We start from the raw sequence: 21,997 nt of genomic DNA on the forward strand, positions 1-21,997 counted from the left end.
CATGGTCCAAATTCGTTCCATATGATAGTCTCTGACTAGGAATTCTTATGTCCTATAATTGGTGAGTGTATTTTTGCATTAAGCTGTAATGTTGAATTATCACTTCTTTTAGCATATTTATTTAAATGTATGTTGGGGGTGAAAAGTCATTATGTCATTAAAAAAAGGAGTCTTTGTTCAAAAGGGTGATATAATTTTCAAGAGCTGCTTTGGCAAATGTTAACTGAAGGGTCATTATGTAAGGTAGTTGTGTATTATGTTATATGTTATATATATTGTATAAACCCCAGTGCCATTACGAATATAGTTTGTAGAGTGGTGCCAGTCAGTGAACTCTTTGTTACCCATCTGTAATGAGATAAATACAGAAATTGAGAGTGTTTAGAAACTTTTATAACATATTTTTATGTCTGCTGCCTTTAACAGTAAAAATTTGGCTTTGTATTTTATGCATCATTTTAAAATTCTATTTTTCTAGTGATTTATTCTTATTATATCTTACAGAAATATCAGTGTGCAACAGATTGGAAAATTTTTTTAAGTTGGTTTTTCACTGCAGATGGTTTAAACAGCACTGATACAGAGCATACTCTCTGGCTTCAAGAAATCAAATTTGGTATAAGTAATAGAATGAGAGTATAACTTTCCCCTGCCCCTAGTAGGGGCATTTAAAAATATTTCTAAATAATGACTAGGTTAAAAAAAAGAAACTGAAAAGAAAATTACAAAATATTTAGAGCTGAACAGCAATAGAACAGAATCCATGAAAGGTTGTGTGGGCTGGGTGTGGTAGCTCATGCCTGTAATCCCAGCAGTTTGGGAGGCCGAGGTGAGAGGATGACTTGAGCCGAGGAGGAGACTGCAGTGAGCCATGTCTGCGCCACTGCACTGCAGCCTGGACATCAGAGTGAGACCCGGTCTTGAAAAAAAAAAAAAAAAAAACTTGGGTGATGAAAGATGGTATTTAGACAGAAATTAAAGTTTTTAATGCATATATTACACACAAAAATTTACACTTAATGATCAGAATGTTCAGAAAAGGTAGAGAATCAGTACTCAGTACTTTTTTTTTTGAGATGAGGTATCACTCTGTTGCCCAGGTTGCAGTGCAGTGGCAGAATCTCAGCTCACTGCAGCCTCTGCCTCCCGGTTCAAGCAATTCTCCCACCTCAGCCTCCTGAGTAGCTGGAATTACAGGGGCTCACCATCACACCTGGCTGATTTTTGTATTTTTAGTAGAGATGGAATTTCACTGTGTTGACCAGGCTGGTCTCGAACTCCTGACCTCAGGTGATCCACCCACCTCGGCCTCCCAAAGTGCTGGGATTACAGGCGTGAGCCACCACACCTGGCCAGGCTCAGTACTTTTATTAATGAGTCCCAAAAATATAGAAACTTAAATAAGATAGACCACTATTTTCTTCTCATAAGATAGTCTTGTGGTAGGTGGCAGGTCCAGGGTTGGCAGGCATTTATGTCAAACGCAACATAAGCCTTTCATTTACATGTCAAAAGTAGCACTATCTGGTTGTCATCACCTTTCAGTAATCAGACAGTGGAAATGAGCTTAAGAGAGTGCACACACATATTTTTTTTAAATGCAAGACCTGGGCTGGGTGAGATGGCTCCTGCCTGTAAACTCAGCACTTTGGGAGGCCGATGTGGAGTTCAAGAGGCCCAAGAGTTCAAGAGCAGCCTGGGCAACATAGTGAGACCCCGTCTCTACAAAAAAATAAAAAAATTAGCTGGGTATGGCAGCAAACCTGTGGTTCCAGCTACTTGGGAGGCTGAGGTGGGAGGATCGCTTGAGCCCAGGAGGTACAGGCTGCAATGAGTCATGATTCATGGTGCCAATGCACTCCAGCCTGGATGACAAGAAGGAGACACTGTCTCAAAAAAAAAAAAAAAAAAGAAAGAAAGAAAGAAAAAAAGCAAGACCCTGAAGGGGTCCTCCATTCCTTTGGTCAGAGCTTGGTCATATGATGACAGGTAGCGGCAAAGGGGATTAAGAACTGTGGAGTTTAGATAAGAAGTCCTGAGTCCAATTACAATTCTGTATCTCTGAAGGAAAGGGAAAAAGATATTGGGGGATGATAACCAAACTGCCATAAGCAACCATATTAGTAAACTCAAAGACAATTGAAGGAAGAAAACAGTAAGTATAAAAGCAGAATGTTATAAACAAGGAAAACAAGGAACAATAGGTGATCAACAAAACTGAAAGTCAATTAATTTAAGAGAATTTAAAACAGGTTAATCACTTGGAAAACTAATTGAGAAAAATAAGAGGCATAATAGACAATAGTACAAAGGAAAAAGGGCACACTATGATAGAAACAGTAAAGTTTCCAAAACTCACAGATTATTATGATCTCCTCTATAGAAATGCATTAGAAAACTCACAATGAAATAGACACTTTTCTAGAAAAATATAAATTTTCTAAATGAATTCAAGAGGTAATAGAATTCAGACAGAGACCATTAATGAACTGATACAATAGTGAAGATACCTAGTCACCTAAAATAGTCACACACATAAAGAAAATACAACCAGGCCCAGAGGGTTCTATAGGAGAGTGCTGCTCAACCCACAAGAAAACAGAGAACTCTTAATTATTTAAATAACAATAATAAAAGAGAGTGCTATCCAACTCATTTAAGAAGCTACATTCACCTTAATATGAAAACTGGAAAAAGGCCAGGTCCAGAGGCTCATACCTGTAATCCCAGCACTTTGGGAGGCCGAGGTGGGCGGATCGTTTGAGTCCACTGGTTCAAGACTAGCCTAGGCAACACGGCGAAATGCATCTCTACAAAAAATACAAAAATTTGTCAGGTGTGGTGGTGCACTCCTGTAGTCCCAGCTACTCTGGAGGCTGAGGTGGGAGGATTGCTTGAGCCTGGGAAGCTCAGGGCTGCAGTGAGCTGAGACTGTGCCACTACACTCCAGCCTGTGCTACAGAGCAAGACTCTGTCTCAAAAAACAACAACAAAAACCAAAAACCAAAAACCAAAAAACTGGAAAAAGATCTCACATGGAAAGAAAATTATAAGCTAATATTGAAATCAACCTAACAGTCCCATAGACAGTTTTTTTTTTTTTTTTTTGAGACGGAGTCTCACTTTGTTGCCCAGGCTGGAGTGCAGTAGCGCGGTCTCGGCTCCCTGCAAGCTCCGCCTCCCGGGTTTACGCCATTCTCCTGCCTCAGCCTCCCAAGTAGCTGGGACGACAGGCGCTCGCCACCACGCCTGCCTAATTTTTTGTATTTTTAGTAGAGACGGGGTTTCACCGTGTTAGCCAGGATGGTCTCGATCTCCTGACCTCGTGATCCGCCCGTCTCGGCCTCCCAAAGTGCTGGGATTACAGGCGTGAGCCACCGCGCCCGGCCCCCATAGACAGTTTTTTTGGTTGTTTGTTTTTTTTGGGTTGGAGGCTCCCTCTGTCACTCAGCCTGGAGTGCAGTGGCGCCATCTTGGCTCACTGCAACCTCTACCTCCCAGCTTCAAGCAATTCTCCTGCCTCATTCTCCCACGTAGTTGGGAATACAGGTGTCTGCCACCACGCCCTGCTAATTTTTGTATTTTTGGTAGAGACCGGGTTTCAACATGTTGGCCAGGCTGGTCTCGAACTCCTGACCTCAGGTGATCCGCCTGCCTTGGCCTCCCAAAGTGCTGGGATTACAGGCATGAGCCACTGCATCTGGCCAAAACAGGTTTTTTTTTTTTTTTTTTTTTTTTTTTTTGATAAACATAGAAATTGACCCTTCTGGTCTTAAAACTTGAAACTCACCAGATCCAGACAAGGAGATACCAGGCCTCTCAAAAGGTATCAAATAACTGAAACTCACCAGATCATTGCATCCAGACATTAAGACACCAGACCCCTCATTCATCATGATTGCTTCCTCTGTTTTCCCATACATAGTTACATTTCTTTCCTGCTATATAAACCCCTAATTTTAGTTGGTCAGGGAGATGGATTTGAGACTGATCTTCCATCTCCTTGGCTGCTGCATCTGATTAAAACCTTCTTCCCTGGCAATCATTGTTGTCTCAGTGATTTGTCTTTCTGTGCTGCGAGCAGCAGAACCTAGATGGAGCCCCTTGTGTTTTAGTAACAGATTTTGGTTCTCTGACCCAGCATGCTTTGCTTGTGGCTTGGCTGCGATGGGCTGCCGAGAGTCTCAGAAGCCCTCCTAAGCAGCTGCCCACGCAATTTTGGCTGGAGGTGAGTTTCCTTCTCTCTGGCCCCTCTGCAGCCAGCCTCAACAGTGTTCCTGATTGCCTCGGAAGAACAGCCTTTGAAATTTGACAACTGCATCCAGATAGGATGAGTGCACTTTGTGGGCCCAGACAGCAGACAGCAGGATCTGCTCCTTTCAGTTTGGGAAATTTGTAAAGGAATTCCCATTTGTAGGTTGAACAAGCCCAACTGAGGCTGGACACGGTGGGTCACACCTGTAATCCCAGCACTTTGGGAGGCCGAGGCGGGCAGATCATTGGAGGTCAGGAGTTCGAGACCAGCCTGGCCAACATGGTGAAACCCCGTCTCTACTAAAAATGCAAAAATTAGCCAGGCATGGTGGTGGGTGCCTGTAGTCCCAGCTGCTCAGGAGGCTGAGGCAGGAGAATCACTTGAACCCAGGAGGTGGAGGTTGCAGTGAGCCGAGATGGCGCCACTGTACTCCAGCCTGGGTAACAGATGGAGACTCTGTCTCAAAAAACAAACAAATACATATAAATAAATACAATTATTGGTAAAATAAAAATAGAAATGTCTTCAGAGTTGTCAGTATACATTTTTGTTTGGGTTTTATATTTGTCTCTGCTAGATATCTTGAGGTATCAGGGTTTGGCACAGAAGGTTATAAAACTATAAACCCAGCCAAAACGAAATGATCTTTATGCACATTTTTACATAAGTAAGACTAATTTAATATTATTGGTTTAATGAAAAAAACAGCAGAATATTCTGAGTTACTGGTGAAAATGCCCATGTAGTTACCCTTAAGGTTCTTAAAAGGTGAACACCTGATATTCACAGTTTGTAAAATAGATAACAAGGAAATGATTTATAAATAATCTAGATAAACTGCTAAAAACAAATAAAATATCAATGAGTAAGTGCTATAGGTGAACTTTTTGTGTAACTTAAAATCTTAAAGTTATTTTTGCCGGTCATTGGATGTCTGGGTCATTTCCAGTTAAGAAAAGATTATGATATGGGGAAACATGTTTCTAAAAATCGTGGAATGGTTCTCATTTATAAAAAGCTAATATGTGATAGGCAGCTCAGGATTTCTTGCTTCCTAGGTTTTCAAAATTTAAAGTTACTAAGGAAAAGAATTCTAGTTAAGATATAATTCTGTATGTAATATGTACCCAAGAAGATGTGTTTTTATTGAGAGAAAGAATAATTTTATCTAATTCAGAAGTTATCTGAAGATTAATTCAAATTACAGACTTTAAAATGTTATTCAGGAAACAAGGTAGAAAGGAACCAGGAAGTAGAGGAGAGATGTGAAGAAAGTTATAAAGATGTATTTTTGGTAAGGAAGGTTTTAAAGAAAAGAAAATTTAGGACAAAAACAGAAAGTCGGCAGTGCGCAGTGGCTCATACCTGTAATCCCAGCACTTTGGAGGCCGAGGCAGGTGGATCAGGAGGTCAGGAGATGAAGACCATCCTGGCTAACACGGTGAAATCCCATCTCTACTAAAAGTACAAAAAATTAGCCAGGCATGGGGACGTGCGCCTGTAGTCCCAGTTACTTGGGAGGCTGAGGCAGAAGAATGGCGTGAACCCGGGAGGCGGAGCTTGCAGTGAGCTGAGATTGCGCCACTGCACTCCAGCCTGGACAACAGATCGAGACTTTGTCTTAAAAAAACAAAACAAAACAAAACAAAACAAAAAAAAACAACCAAGAAAACCAGAAAGTCCAAGCATGTACCAGCATTAAAGTACTCACTGGTCATGTGCCTACAGCAAATTTCTTAATTCCACAAAATGTATAGTGGTATTGGTGAATTTAAAGACATTAATTTGGGGCTGGGTTTGGTGGCTCACGCCTGTAATCCTAGAACTTTGGGAGGCTGAGGATCATCTGAGGTCAGGAGTTCGAGACCAACCTGGCCAATATGGAGAAACCCCGTCTTTACTAAAAATACAAAAATTACCTGGGTGTGGGGGTGTGCACCTGTAATCCCAGCTACTCAGGAGGCTGAGGCGTGATCGCTTGAACCTGGGAACCAGAGGTTGCAGTGAGGTGTGATCCAGCCACTTCACTCCAGCCTGGGCAAAAGGGTGAAACTCCATCTCAAACTAACTAACTAAATAAATATAAAGACATTAATTTGGCTGGGTGTTGTGGCTCATGCCTGTAATCCCAGCACTTTGGGAGGCCGAGGTGGGTGGATCTCTTTTGAGGCCAGGAGTTCGAGACCAGCCTGGGCAACATAGTGAGACTCTGTTTCATTTTTTTTTTTTTCTTTTGAGACGGAGTCTCGCTCTGTCGCCCGGGCTGGAGTGCAGTGGCCGGATCTCAGCTCACTGCAAGCTCCGCCTCCCGGGTTCACGCCATTCTCCTGCCTCAGCCTCCCGAGCAGATGGGACTACAGGCACCCGCCACCTCGCCCGGCTAGTTTTTTGTATTTTTTAGTAGAGACGGGGTTTCACGGTGTTAGCCAGGATGGTCTCGATCTCCTGACCTCGCGATCCGCCCGTTTCGGCCTTCCAAAGTGCTGGGATTACAGGCTTGAGCCACCGCGCCCGGCCGAGACCCTGTTTCATTTAAAAGAAAAAGTTCCCCAGGATTTTAATTGACTTTAAGATGTGCAACTAGAAAAACTACCTTGGGCCGGGCGTGGTGGCTCACGCCTATAATCCCAGCACTTTGGGAGGCTGAGGCGGGCAGATCACGAGGTCAGGAGATCGAGACCATCCTGGCTAACACAGTGAAACCCTGTCTGTACTAAAAATACAAAAAATTAGCCGGGCGTGGTGGCAGGTGCCCGTAGTCCCAGCTACTCGGGAGGCTGAGGCAGGAGAATGGCGTGAACCTGGGAGGCAGAGATTGCAGTGAGCCGAGATCGTGTCACTGCATTCCAGCCTGGGCGACAGAGCGAGACTCCGTCTCAAAAAAAAAAAAAAAAGAAAAACTACCTTAGACAAAGTAAGTTAAAAGACAAGCAGCAGACAAGGAAATGATATTTGTAACATACATAATTAGCAAATAATTATATTCAGAATGTAGAAAGTATTTCTAGAAATGAATAAGAATAGAAAAGCAGACAAAGTTTATTCCAAGGCAATTTTTCAGATGAGGAAAACTATAGCTAATAAAGAGTCAGATACCTTGAACTTACTTGTTATCAAGGAAATGTCAATTAAAACAATTTTACCATTTCTCACTTATTAGATTGTCAAAAAGGATGAGCACATTAAGAGTTATGAAGGAATAGGGAGTTGGGAATTCTCATATTCTGCTGGAGGGAATGTATATTAGGATAGCCATTTTGGAGAGTCATATTGAAAATGTGCCATATTCTGAAAATTTTACTTATTTATACTCCAAGAAAAACTCTTATACATGTGGGCAAAGAGGCATTTACAAGGATGTACTAACATTTCTTAAAGTGTCATTGGTGTGTGGATGACTTGTCTGTGCATCACCAGGACTCCTGGTTAAACTGGCCCTATCCCATACCTACTGTATCAGTCAGGGTTCTCCAGAGAGAAACGGAGCCAATAAGATATGTACATAGATATATAAGAGGAGATTTATTATGAAAATTGTCTTATGTGATTATGGAGGCCAAGCAGTCTTACGATCTGCCTAATGCAAGCTGGAGAACAAGGCAAACTGGTGGTGTAATTTGATCTGAGTCCAAAGCCCTGAAAACCAGGAAATCCAATGTCCCAGGGCAGCTCAAGAAGAGAATACACCTTTCCTCTGAATTTTTGTTCTATTTAGGGCCTCAACAGATTGGACGATGTTCACCCGCGTTGGTAACAGCAGATCCTTTTTTTTTTTGAGATGGAGTCTCGCTCTGTCACCCAGGCTGGAGTACAGTGGTGCAATCTCAGCTCACTGCAACCTCTGCCTCGTGGGCTCAAGTGACCCTCCTGCCTCAGCCTCCCGAGTAGCTGGGGTTACAGGCACTCACCACCACGCCTGGCTAACTTTTTGTATTTTTAGAAGAGATGGGGTTTCACCATGTTGGCCAGGCTGGTCTTGAACCCCTGGCCTCAAGTGATCTGCTCTCCTCGGCCTCCCAAATTGCTGGGATTACAGGCATGAGCCACTGCACCCGGCCTGACCTTCTTTACTTAGGCTACTGATTCAAATGCGAATCTTTTCTGGAAACACACTCACAGACACACTTAGAAATAATGTTTTACCAGCTATCTGGGCATCCTGTAGCCCATTCAAGTGGACACATTAAAATTAACCATCACATCGACGAGATCAGAATTTCCAGGAGTTGGGGCCTGGGAATCTGCATCTTTTCCAAGGTGTTCCCTTATAAATTCGAAAACTATTGCTGTTTTCTTAATCATAAGTGGTCTAGTTTTTATATATTTCATTGCTTAATTCTGCTAATTGTTTTGCAAATGAGTAGTGTTATATGGTTCACAGAAAAGTGTGAGAAAGGAGGCCACTAATATCTGTAATGCTTGCCCTACTCCAAAGATTCTTTGAAATTTGAAGGTAATTTTTTCTGCGTGTATATATATTATGGGTATATATTATACATATTTTAAACTTGTTATGGAACATTTCAAATACATATACAAAGAGAATAATGCAACAAACCCCCATATGTCCATCATACAACTATGTCCATCATCCAACTTCAATCTTGTTTCATGTATATTCCCTCACACACTTCACCCTGAACCCCCCATGTTATTTTCAGTGCTGTTTCTGATATCATATCGTATCATTTTATCTGTAGATATTTTGTTCATGTATCTCTAAGAGATAAGGACTAGTTTTTTTTTTCCTCAAGACAGAGTCTAGCTCTGTCACCCAGGCTGGAGTCCAGTGGTATGATCTCAGCTCACTGCAACCTCTGCCTCCTGGGTTCAAGCAATTCTCCTGCCTCAGCCTCCCGAGTAGCTGGGATTACAGGCATGCATCACCACGCCTGGCTAATTTTTTGTATTTTTAGTAGAGATGGGGGTTTCACCATGTTGGCCAGGCTGGTCTTGAACTCCTGACCTCGTGATCTGCCCACCTCGGCCTTCCAAAGTGCTAGGATAACAGGCATGAGCCACTGTGCCTGACCGATAAGGACTAGTTTTTAGACATAATCACACCATCATTACATCTAAATGAATTAACAATACAATAATTTGTTTATATGAGCATATATCCAGTCAGTATTGACAAAATTCAGTGTTCATATTTCTCCAATTGTCTCACATTTTTAGTTTTTTTTTTGTTTATTTATTTTTTTGAGACAAGGTCTCATTCTGTCTCCCAGGCTGGAGTGCAGCGGCATGATCTCAGCTCACTGCAGCCTCAACCTCCTGGGCTCAAGCTATCCTCCCAACCTCTGCTTCTTGAGTAGCTGGGACTACAGGAGCCCCACTGTGCCTGGCTAATTATTTTGTATTTGTAGAGGTGGGGGTTCCATCATGTTGTCCAGGCTGGTCTCGAACTCCTGAGCTCACTGGCCTCCCAAAGTGCTAGGATTACAGCATGCGCCACCACACCTTACCTACAGTTTGTTTGAATCAAGATTGAAATGAGCCAGGTGCCGTGGCTTGTGCCTGTAATCCCCCCACTTTGGGAGGCTGAGGCAGGTGGATCACTTGAGTCCAGTTCAAGACCAGCCTGGGCAACATGGCAAAACCCTTTCTCTATGAAAAATACGAAAATTACCTGGCTGTGCTGGTGTGCACCTGCGGTTCCAGCTACTCAAGAGGCTGAGGTGGAAGGATCACTTGAGCTTGGGATGTCGAGGCTGCAGCAAGCTGTGATTGCACTACTACACTCCAGCCTGGGCAACAGAGAGAGACCTTGCCACAAGAAAAAAAAAATGAAATGAAGTTCATACGCTGCCATTGATTAACATGTCTTTTAAGTCTTTTCTAATCTATTGATTTCCCCTCCTATTTTTTTCTAATAATTTATTCATTGAAGAAATTTATTTGTTAAATGTTGAATTTTTCTTATAATTTGTTTTCTTATAATTTATTTGTTTATTCTTATCTTTCATTTGTCCTTTAGAGTTTGTCATCAACTGGATTTTGTTGACCGCATCCCTGTGGTTTAATTGATATGTTTCTCTGTTTCCTGTATTTCCTGTAAACTGGTAGTTAGAGCTAGAAGGTTAATCAAACTTAGGATCAAACTCAGGTTTTTTTTTTTTTTTTTTTTTTTTTGTCTAGTAGCATTTTGTCCTTCTATCTTGAGGCATATTTCTGGTTTTCTCTCTGCTTAGCAGCCATCAATGATCATTGCCAAGGTCCATTAATTCATTAGGTGTTGCAAAATGGTGATATTCTAATTTCATCAGGACTTCTTCATGTATTAGTTGTAATACTTCTATTAAAAGGAAGGTCCCTTCATCAACTATTTGGTTACTCTGAGGAGTAGATCTTACAGGCTTCATCTCTTTGCCTTTACTGGTTTTCAAAATATTGGTTCCCTAGCATTCTCCAAAAGTGATCATTTAAAAAAATTGAAATATGACTCTCATACTATCAAATTCGCCCTTTTAAAGCATACATACAATTCACTAATTTCTAGTACATTTACAACGTTGTGCAACCATCACCACTAGTTGATCATTTTTAAAGTCTCATAAATTCATTAATATATCCACTGTGTTTCAATCCATAGCAATTATTTTTTTGACATTCAAATTTTCTTAACGTTAGACAACTGGAGCCTTCTTAAACTGGCTCCTGAAAACTTTAACACACTCCTAGTAAGCTTACTTTCTTCTTTCGCTTTCTGCTATAAGGAGTTGTTCCTGGCTTATCTTATACTTTCCTGCTCCAGCCCTGGAATCAATCACTTCTCCCTTTCCTTTGGTGGAAAACTGTAGAGGCCCCAACTTGGACACCAGAGGTGCTCACTGCTACTGCTCATTGTTTCTAGGTCTCTATATTGATTTTTTTTTATCTCTTTAGTGGAGCTAGTTTGTTTGCTGTGCCCTGTGATTTATAATCCATGAAGAATTTGACTATTATATTCAGGAATTAAACAATGTCTTGTTCAACTAATGACTCATGTAAAAAGCACTGCTTGAAAATCACCTATTTGCCAGTCATTGTTTATTTTAAAATTATTCTCCTTGGGGAGAGTGTGTGGCTTACGGGCTCAGATGAAAAATTATTAATTGGCATTAATTATGGCCAACTGAATTCCAACAGAAGATGCGACTTGCTCACGCTAAGTATAACCTAAGTATCAGGTATCAGATAAATGGTTAATTTTTATAGGGCATGCTTAGTTCAATAAAACTAGGGCCTTTCTGGGGGAAGATAAATATTTTTTAATGTTTGGGATACGAAAAAAAAAAAAAAAGAATGACCACAACTTTATTCAAGAAGGTGTACATATTTTCATAAGCCAATAATGTATTACTTCTTATTTGAATTCCCATCAGTCTCTGATGTGGAGTGAAAATCAACAGCTTCTTTTTTGACTAATCTTTCTCCGGGAAAATGATTGAAAGGCCTTCTATCGTTTCTGGCTCAAGGACCTATAAACATGTCAGAGATTTTTAGTTAAGTTATTAAAACACTGTCAAAACCGTGAGTAAATGCTTTTAACTATCTGATGTACATTAACAGCTCCGAAGGAACAAATACATTTTACCGTAATCAAAATTCCTTTTACTGCTTTGAAACCAGCTATTTTGTATTCATAGCATTCTCTTTTGAAATGTTCTGCTCTCGACCTCCCCAGATAAAATTTCCTTTTATTATGTTTACTTGAGAAAATGAAAGTACTTAGGAATGTTTTTATTTTGCCTTACACAGCCTCCTTATTCGAGTTCCCCAAGGGCAAGCACATCTTTGTTACTTCCTGCGCCCAGAATTCTAAAGGTGCCTAATACGAAAACAATTATCAAAATTATCAAGGCAAGATAGGCTGCAGTAGGTCCTTTAAGTGCAAGATGTCTGGTGCTTAATTACCAAATGCTTTCAAGGATCTTAGGTGTCCTCAAGGTCCTATTGTGAGTACTTTCATAAAATGCATTTTGTATTTTATCACATCAAACAATTTCTGATCTCTGCTGTTTACACTTCCTTTTCATCTTCACTTTATCATGAGTATAATACTAAGTGTACTTCTAGTGAAATGATTTTTATCATTGTTCTTTTACCAGTTTAACAATGTTCTTTACAGACTTCCATAAATGGGCTTAAAGTACAAATTATTTTACTTTGTTTTTAAACTTAAGAAAATATAGTTGACCTTATCTGTATAGTCATCTATAAAATAACCGGACTTTATAAAGTTTGCTGGACTTTCATAAAGGTTTATCTAATCTAATAGAACTAGGCCATCCTTTCTTTGTTTCCCACCCAAGTTAACACTCTCTTCCTGTATGAAAAGTAATGACAAAGGGCTTTTTGAAAGTATCAATCCCTAAACTACTTGTGATCTTTTAAACTGAGAAACATCTTTTTCTTTTATGCTTGCCTTGGACACTGTTTTCTTAAGTGCTTTACACTGGCGGATGTATAAGTATTTGATGGTAATTATGGAAAAACTAACAATAATGGTGACATTAGGTTTTTCTGTCTTGAACATGCTGCTTACAGTTACATGGATGATGAAGTGAGGCTCTATTCTTTTTTTTTTTTTAATAGAGACGAGGTCTCACCATGTTACCCAGGCTAATCTTAAACTCCTGGGCTCAAGTGATCCTCCCGCCTCAGCCTCCCAAAATGCTGTGATTACAGGAGTGAGCCAGGGAACCTGGCTTCCATTCTTGCCATTCCGTAGCATCAAACTGAGGCCTTTGGAAAGTACTTAAACGCTGGTTATCAGTGTTTTGAAATATTAATGTGGGTGGCCGGGCACAGTGGCTCACACCTGTAATCCCAGCACTTTGGGAGGCCGAGGCGGGTGAGTTACCTGAGGTCAGGAGTTCGAGATCAGCCTGGCCAACATGGTGAAACCCCGTCTCTACTAAAAAAATAGAAAAATTAGTCAGGTGTGGTGGCACGCGCCTGTAATCCCAGCTATTTGGGAGGCTGAGTCAGGAGAATCGCTTGAACCCGGAAGGCGGAGGTTCGGTGAGCCGAGATGGCACTACTGCACTCCAGCCTGGGAGTGCAAGAAGTATTAATGTGGGCACACAAGCTATTTCTCGTTTTTTTCTTTTTTTTTTTGATTGACACAACATTGCTTAGTTTCACTTACCTTTCTGTAAAATTTCTGTGAAAGTGTGTATCACAGCCTGATGTAATTTTTATAAACAATGAATACATGCTGTTACTATTTTTGAAAGGAAATTTAATCGCTTGGAAAAATTCAGACTAAAGCCCCGCGAGGAAAATTACCATCCAGTGCATGCTCTGAGATTTCTTCTTACTCTACTTTTGTTTTTCCTTTTTGAAAGCATTTGTGATTGAGAGATGTCTGAGGGAAGGGACAAATTGCATTCTGGGAGTTTTAAAGAGTTATGTCAGGCAACTAAAATACGTGGCCTCTGTATTTAGAGATTTCAAACCAGTATACTATTTGCTTTATAATTTTTGTGTTTCTTATTGTTTACAAATGTCTTTTAACATTTAGTGCTGTGTGGAAGGATAGCATGCCAGATTCCAGATTAATGTAAAGACTCCACTATTTAACTTTTCCCTAGTAACTTTAAAACAGTTTGGGTTCCAAGTTCAGCATGGAAAGATAGCATAAACATTTAAACTAAGTAAAGTGCAAAATGCACATTTTTGAAGTTGGTAAGTGCTGTTTAATCATTTTCCTCTCCTCTCCCAAGTCTTTTGAAACTTCAAAAGGCTTGTTTAAGCAGTTTGTTTAAAAAAAAAAAAAAATCCATACCCAATTGGGCTCCTCTCTATTAAGGAATGTGGAAAATTCATGATTTATGAAACGATGACACCAGTCTTACATTTCACAGGCTCCCCAAGCTCTGAAACACGGGTACATAGGAAAATACACAGAAAATTCCTGTTCTTTGCAACGTGCGAAACGTTTCAAAATGCAACTTTGCTCATCTCCCTCCCCCGTACAAACTAATAAAATCAGTTTGGCTCTCTGACTGCTTATTTTTAAAAAGTAGACGGCCTGGTAGGTGCTCTAGGGATAACCCTTCTCCCCCCACTTCCCCCCCCTTCCCGCACACCCTTTTAGACTGGCAAGCCCGTTTTCATTTTATTTCAAAGATTTTTTTTTTTTTTTTTTTTTAAAGCGAAGGCAGGGGACGGCGGGGGTTGCTAAATTTATCTTCCTCCCCAGCCACGGGGATGAAGAAAACACATTTACTGCGGGCGGGGGTCTGAGGGCCTGCAAACAACTCAAGCTGGAGCCTCGGCCAGGACTGGCGCGAGAGGCGGTAGGTCTCCGGGGAGGCCCCCGGGGGGCGGCCGCGGCCCACGGGACATGGTGGGGGGCGGCCGGGCCGCCTGCCTCCCCGCGGGGTCCGCCGACCGCGGCCCCGCGCGGGCTTTACGGCCGAGGCGGTGGCAGCGGCGCGTGTGTGGCGGCGGCGGGCGGGAGCGCGGAGGAGGTGGAAAGAAGGGGGGCGCTGTCACTGAGACTCCGGCCGCCGGAGACCCCGCCGCAGCGAGGCCACTGGGCTCCCCGGTCGCGGGGCGGGAACGGCGCCGACCCGGGGCGCCAGAGGGACCCACCGGGCGGAGGAGGGGGCCTGTCTACCCTTCCGCATTTTCCTGGGTCTCTCTCCCGGGCGGTGACGTGACGTGCTGACGGCGGGCCCGTGCCGGGGAGCTGGGCCGCTTTTTGTCAGCTCCGAGCTCGGCCCCTCCTCCCTCCCTCCGCCCGCCCCACCAGCCGGAGCCCGGCCCAGTGCTCCAGAGAAAGGCCGGCCTGCAGCACCCGCCACCGTCGCCGGCCGCCCGCACGCCCGTCCGGTGAGTCCCGGGTGCCGCCACGGCCGCGGGGCCTAGTGTGCGCACAGCGGCCTGGTCTTGGCCTGGTCGGCGGCCCGCAAGGCGCCCTCCCGCGCTAGGCCGGGCGGCGTGGCGTGCGGCGCCGAGCAGGCCCCGAGGAGGCCGCAGTTAGGCCCGGGGAGGAGCCCGGCTGCCCCGAGCGGCGGCGGAGGCGCGCTCCGTAAGCGGGCGGGGGTTGGGGGAGGGTCGCCCGGTTGTGCCGGAGGCGGCCGAGGGGCCCCGAGTCGGCTCCGCGGCCGACCCGGGGCACCGCGCCGGGGTGAGGCCTGGCGAGGAGGCGAAGGCTGCAGGCGTGAGGTGAAGGCCGCAGGCCGGCCGGGCCGATTTTCGCTATGTAAATATCGGTGAGGTGGGGGAGGGACGGGGGACAAGATGGCGGCGGCTCGGCGCCTGCTGCAGGGAACGATAGAGGGGGTTGCCGGGAGGGGGAGCCGCCATCTTGGAGGCGGTGTCTGGAGAGAAAATTCCGCTACAGCCCGTGAGGGGGGGTGGGAGAGCGGGCGGCGGCAGCAGCGGCGCCGGTGACGGGCCCCGGAGGCCCGGCGCGTTGGCGTGTGCGCGCGGAGGGGCGTGCTCGCTCCCCGTGGCGGCCATTGCCCTTGCCGCCATGATGAGCGCTCGGGCTCCAGGCGCTCGGCGGCAGCGCCACCTTCCTGCCTTGCCTTCCGCAGCCCCGTGACTGGCTGCAGTTTCCGCTGCGTTTCAGCGGAGCTGCCGCAGGCGGCGACCGCCGCCTCCCGGGCGCCGGGACTATTTCACTCTCAGCGCCCCCGGCCCTGCGCCTTTACCCCGCGCCTGTAGCCACCCGAGGGCAGTCGGGGCAGGTGGCAGTCCGGACACCTGAGCTTACAGGGCATACGGGACCCCAGGAAATGTTATTTTTGCTTAAGTCAAATCTATGTGGGTGCTAAGGTGTTTTCGATGCGGTTGTTTTCCCAACAATCTTTACCGCCCCGAGTATCTGAATAAAGAAAAATAAAGATTGATGGGAAAGTTTTTGCCATTCTTTTGTCCTATAGGAAAAAAAATTACACAACACGAAAGCGGAGGAATGAAATTTTGAATCATTCGTACTCATTTATGTGGAAACAACTTTCTTGAAACACGATTTAAGCAATTAGTGATCTGTTAGTGGTATTTTTTGATTGAGGAATAAGAAGGGCAGACGTTTTCTATTTTCGTATTGGTGGACAACTTAGTGTGGTGCATATTGTGCATTTGTCTGTCATGTTATTTCGATTTTTCATTTGTGAAGTTTTAAGGCGGAGTTTCATTCCCTAACGTACTTTTTTTATTGCACACTGTACAACTTTCTTGATAAACTGGGAGCCTACTGTTAGCGATGCACCGTGCTAGATGCTAAGAAACATTAAAAAGGTTCTTGTAATGCAGACGGTGGCTGCAAGAAGTCTTATGTTTAGAGGTAGGTGGGGCAAGGTGAAATGCAGTAAAGTGAGAGGTACAACTAATTACTGGGATTTCCGAGGGAAGCAAGATTCCCATTGGAGGATCAGGGAGGGACGGGTTCCTGAAGTATTAATAGGTGGCATTTTGAGAAGGTTACCGAGGGATGGGTAGGACTTTGTTAGGTAGAGGTGGAGGTGGAGAAAGGACGTTTCAAGGGTGAAGCTTCTTCAGTAAACAGTAAGTATTTACAGTTTGGCAAAAGTGGATGGTATTGGTAGGGGAGTGGTGGGAATTCAGGCTAGAAAAGTTAGATTGCAGAAGAGCTTGCTTGCCAGGTGAAGGGTCTTATACTCAATGGGGGAGGCAGCAGGGGTGCCCTCAACTAGAAGAGTGATGGCACACCTGAGCTGCACCTGGTTATTTACTTATTTATTTTTTATTTTGAGACAGGTTCTTGCTATATTGTCCCAGGCTGGTCTCGAACTCCTGGGCTCAAGCCGTTCTCCCGCCTCCCACTGCCCGCCTCCCACTGCTGTCTGTTCCCTGAGCTGTGCTTTACGGTACTTAGTAGTTCCATTGGACTAGGAAAAGTTTCAGAGTTGAAAAATAATGAGAGTAGTAAGTTGATCAGTGTTTTTTTTTTTTTTTTTTTATCAGAACGATTACAAGAATGTTCAGAAGTTAAGCAAATTTTGCTGCTTTTGGAACGACGCGTCTCTGTTAAGACAGCTGCTCCTTTTTTCTGTCGTGATTTCTCATCCGAAATAATCTTTTGCTCAGAGTTGTCAGAATTTCTGTGGTACACAAATAGGGAGGAGTTTCTAACATTTGATTTACCATAGTTGGAAAGTACAGGACTAGTGCTGTGGATTATTTGACGAAAATGAGAAATGAGTATTCCCGTGGTAATTTTTTTTTTTTTTTTTTTTTTTTTTTGAGACCGAGTCTCGCTCAGGCTGGAGTGCAGTGGTGTGATCTTGGCTCATTGCAACCTCTGCCTCCCGGGTTCAAGTGATTCTCCTGCCTCAGCCTCCCGAGTAGCTGGGACTACAGGATCCTGCCACGAGGCGGGGTTTCATGTTGGCCAGGCTGGTCTCGAACTCCTGACCTCAAGTTATCTGCCTGCCTTGAGCTCCCAAAGTGCTGGGATTACAGGCATGAACCACCGTGCCCTGCCTGTTTCCTAGAATTTTATGATGTAAACCTTTAGGTGGCATAGATACCCATTTTCAGTTTTTCCGTTTTTCTAGACTGTAACAGGTCATGAGCAGCAGTGCTCCATGAAAGGGCTGGAGGGAATGCGAGTCTCATGTTTATTATAAAGGGCTGTGGTTTAGAAAAGTTCGAGAAACAGTGCATTGCATGAGGCTGACTAGAAGTAAGTTGCGAAGGCGGGCTGTGGTTGTTGAGGTGTTAAGGGTAAACATAAACTTAGAAGAACCAGGTGCTTTTATATTTTGACAGCTGGGAAAGACATAGAAGAACTATTAAGAAGATAGAATTGTTTTGCTGCCCAGTACAGCAACAGTGGATGTTCAAGATTAAGATTAGAGTCAAGTTGTGTGATTAAGACAGGTAAGTGTGTAGTTTAGTTTCAATTAGAAATGGTTAAATATAAAATTATTTCTGCCTGAAAGGGTAGACCTTGAAACTTTGGGAAACTTTGGAAAATTGACTGGTGGAACACCTTCGAATCCAACCACCCTGGATAAATAAGGTGTTAGTTTTTAATTTCTGTGTATTTTTCAGATAGATGCAGATTTCTTTTTTTAAGAAAACATGCTCAAGAATGTGTTACAATGTTTTTTTCCACATTGCTTTTTGTAAATGCTTACTCTCATTGCAAATGCTTCCTCTCACTTAACCCATCTAGACTGATACTGTCACTGATAATCTTCTTTGTATTATTTATTCTTGTGTACACTGGCAATTCCAAACTTTTTTTCACTCTTGAAACTACTCAACTGGTCCTTGAAATCTCTCACCTTCAGCAAAGATTACCCAATCTTTTACTTCACTGAGAAGGGTAGATGGCCATCTGATAAAGAGCCAAGTCTCCCTCCCTTCCGCTTCGTGCCTTTCCTCTGTCTTCACCTAGGCCTTCCTCCTTTTGCCGCAGGGGGGATTGCAGGAGGGATTGCTCTCTCACAGGCCCCACTGCTGCTCTGCGCGTGCTCTTCACCGTGGCTGCCTCCTTAGGGACGGAGCTCTGTCCGTGATGCCGTCTCTTGCATCATTATCCTCTCTTTACAAATATTCCTAGGTTTGCTCATCTTACAAAAACCTCACCTATCTTCACTTTCTTTTCATCCCACTTATTCTTAAATCCAGTATTTCCCGAATTGGGAAACTTGCACAGCATGTTAACAGGTGTATTATATAAAAGTGCTCTGTGTTTCAGAAACTCTGTGCCTTCTCTGTCTTCTATGGTGGGATTCCTCTTAATTTAGCATTTAATGTATTATATTTGAACTGTGTGCTTATGTTTTTCTCTTCTACACTGTGAATATAGAGACAAGTTCTCATTTATCTTTGTCTCCAAGCAGTACCTGGCATATGGACCATTATCTCTAAAAGCAATCATTTCAGTTATTGGGTGCAGAGAATTTTATGTCGTTGAATAGTTTTCAGCTGTTCAAAATCAGGTATCCAGTCAGTGTGTTTTTTGACTAAGGGATATACATATTAAGGCACACTTATTAGGGCACCAGGTCAAGGAGTAACCCCCTCCCGCCACCCCTTATCTGATTGGAATATGGCCAGCCTATTCTTATTCCTGCCAAATTATTTTTCCAGACAACATTTTATAAAACCCAGGTATCTTGTAATTGTATTTTACTCAAAGGAAGTATACTCTAAGGAAATTGTGTGGCCTTGAGTACACAGCCATTAGGCATTTAAAAAATATATTTAAAAAGTGTTATGGAATATTTTAAAATTACTGAAAATCAGAATCACCCAGATTTAAGAGCTCTTAATGTTTTGCTACATATTTGATTCATATCTTTTTGTTGTTTAAAGAAATAAAATCTCACAGATTGAAAGGGTCCCTCCCCATCCTCTTTCTGTCTTCTTTTCACCAGAAGTAACCACTTGTACCAATATGTATGTACCAAAACAATATCAGGTATCGCTTGTGTGTTTGACTTCACATAAACAGTATCATAACCATACCTTATATATTTTTTTCACTTAACAGTGTGTTTTTGAGATTTATCCGTGCAATGTGTTTATCTAGTCCAGCAGTTTTCAAAGTGTGCTCCAGGGATTCCTGGGGATCCCTAAGATTGTTTCAGGGGGTCCATGAAGTCAAAACTATTTTCGTAATACTTTTTATTTGCCCTTTTCACCCACATTTTCGTGTATACTATAGAAATACTGTACAGAGGCTGCATGACATATGGTATCATAATGGATGGAATGCAGAAACACTTATGGGAATCCAGCCGGCTTCTATTAAGCCAAACATGAAAGAGATTTGCAAAAATGTAAAACAGTGCCACTCGTTTTATTATTATTTTTTGTTTAGAAAAATAGTTATTTTAAAATAAATATGCAGCCATAAAAAAGAACGAGATCATGTCTTTTGCTGAAACATAGATGGAGCTGGAGGCTATTATCCTTAGCAAACTAACAGGAACAGAAAACCAAATACTGAATATTCTCACTTACAAGTGGGAGCTAACTGATGAAGATAAAGAAGGAAACAACAGACACTGGGGGTCTACTAGAGGGTGAAGGGAGGGAGGAGGGAGAGGATCAGAAGAGATAACTATTGGGTACTGGGCTTAAATACCTGGGTGGTGAAATAATCTGTACCACAAACCCCCGTGACACAAGTATACCTGTGTAACAAACCTTCACATGTACTCCTCAACCTAAAATAAAAGTTATAAAAAATATCTCAACAAAAGGGATAAAAAGAATAAAAAAAAGTATTTTTATGGGTTAATAAGTGCTTTTAAAGGTCTCAGTTTTAATTTCTAGTATGATGAACATCTATAGATACGACCCACATAAAAACTCTTCGTGGTCCTTAATTTTTGTTTTTTGTTTTGTTTTTTAAATTTTATCGTGCTCCTTAATTTTTAAGAATGCAAAGGAGTCCTGAGACCACGAAGTTTGAAAACTGCTGGTCTGGTTCATTCATTTTATTTGTATTTCAGTGTATAAATATATTGTGGTTTATTTATCTATTTTTGGAGGGACCGATAGGCTCTTTGCAGTTTCTGAATTTCAAACACTACTGCTATGAACATCCTTATACATGGTTTGTCTTTCTTGGGATTATATACATATAGTAGAAGTAGAATTGCTTCATTTAGGAAGTCTGTGCATTGTCAACTTTACTGGGAATTGCCAAAGTGGCAAATTGTCTTCTATTTGACACTCCCACCAGCTGTGTTTGATCCCGTTTCTCCAAATCACTGCCAAAGGATTAGATTTTGCAATTTTCCCCCAATCTGTTGGGTATAAGTGGCATCTCCTTGCTGTTTGCATTTTGCATTTCTAAGATTACTAGTGAGGTTGACCTTTTTTTCCTCCATATATTTATTGGCCATCAGAGTATTCTATGAATTGCTTGTGCATATATACCTTTGGTCCATTTTTCTGTTGGATTGTTGCCTCCTCCTTATTGGTATATGGGTTTTATTTATTTATTTTTATTTTTTTGAGATGGAGTCTTGCTCTGTTGTCCAGGCTAGAGTGCAGTGGCACATGGTCTGGGCTCACTGTAGCCTCTGCCTCCCAGGTTCAAGCAATTGTCTTGCCTCAGCCTCCTGAGTACTTGGGATAACAGACACCTGCCACCACGCCCAGTTAATTTTTGTGTTTTCAGTAGAGACAGGGTTTCACCATGTTGGCCAGGCTTGTCTCGAACTCCTGACCTCAAGTGATCGGCCCTCCTTGGCCTCCAAAAGTGCTGGGATTACAGGTGTGAGCCACTGTGGCTGGCTGGTTTATGGGTTTTATATTCTGGATACTAATTTGTGATTATATACACTGAAAATATCTTTTTCTGGTCTGTGGCTTGGCTTTTAACTCTGTGGAAAATTTTTTATGTAGGACTTCTTAATATGATGGTAGCCAGTTCTCAATTTTTTTCATTTATGGCTTGTGTTTTCTTATGTCTTCAATAAATTCTTCCTTTACCCCAAGGTTGTAGTGATACTGTGCTTTTTCATATTAAGTCATTAATTCACCGGAGTTTTTTCTGTATTGTGTGACGTAGGAATCATGTCTTTTTCATGTGGATTTATCAAATAGTTCAGCATTTCTCCCCACTGATTTGTAATGCAACTCCTGAGGTATATCATATTCCCGCATATGTATCTGTTTTTAGTTTCTCTCTTTTAGTTTCATTGACCTGTTTGCCTATCTCAATATCTATATTATCCTGATTTAATAATAATGACTTTATAATTAAAACTTAATATATATTCTTTTTTTTTTTTTTTTTTTTTTTTT

General features: G+C 42.6%; 1 protein-coding gene across 6 annotated transcripts in view; it reads left to right on the forward strand.

The window, feature by feature from the left end:
* The first annotated feature begins 14,269 nt into the window (after positions 1 to 14,269).
* The window catches only part of ZFX (zinc finger protein X-linked), a 67,564-nt gene continuing 59,836 nt past the window's right edge, over positions 14,270 to 21,997 (forward strand). For 2 of the 6 annotated variants that reach the window (XM_025372726.1, XM_025372722.1), the window contains exon 1: positions 14,689 to 15,082. The gene's annotated coding sequence lies outside the window, so the exon portion shown is untranslated. Of the gene's footprint in view, positions 14,545 to 14,688; positions 15,083 to 16,978; positions 17,089 to 17,992; positions 18,104 to 21,997 lie in introns of those variants that run through there. The other 4 variants (XM_025372721.1, XM_025372723.1, XM_025372725.1 and 1 more) reach the window with 4 other exon arrangements.

The sequence above is a fragment of the Theropithecus gelada genome, chromosome X (genome assembly GCF_003255815.1).
Source record: "Theropithecus gelada isolate Dixy chromosome X, Tgel_1.0, whole genome shotgun sequence".
NCBI lineage: Eukaryota > Metazoa > Chordata > Mammalia > Primates > Cercopithecidae > Theropithecus > Theropithecus gelada.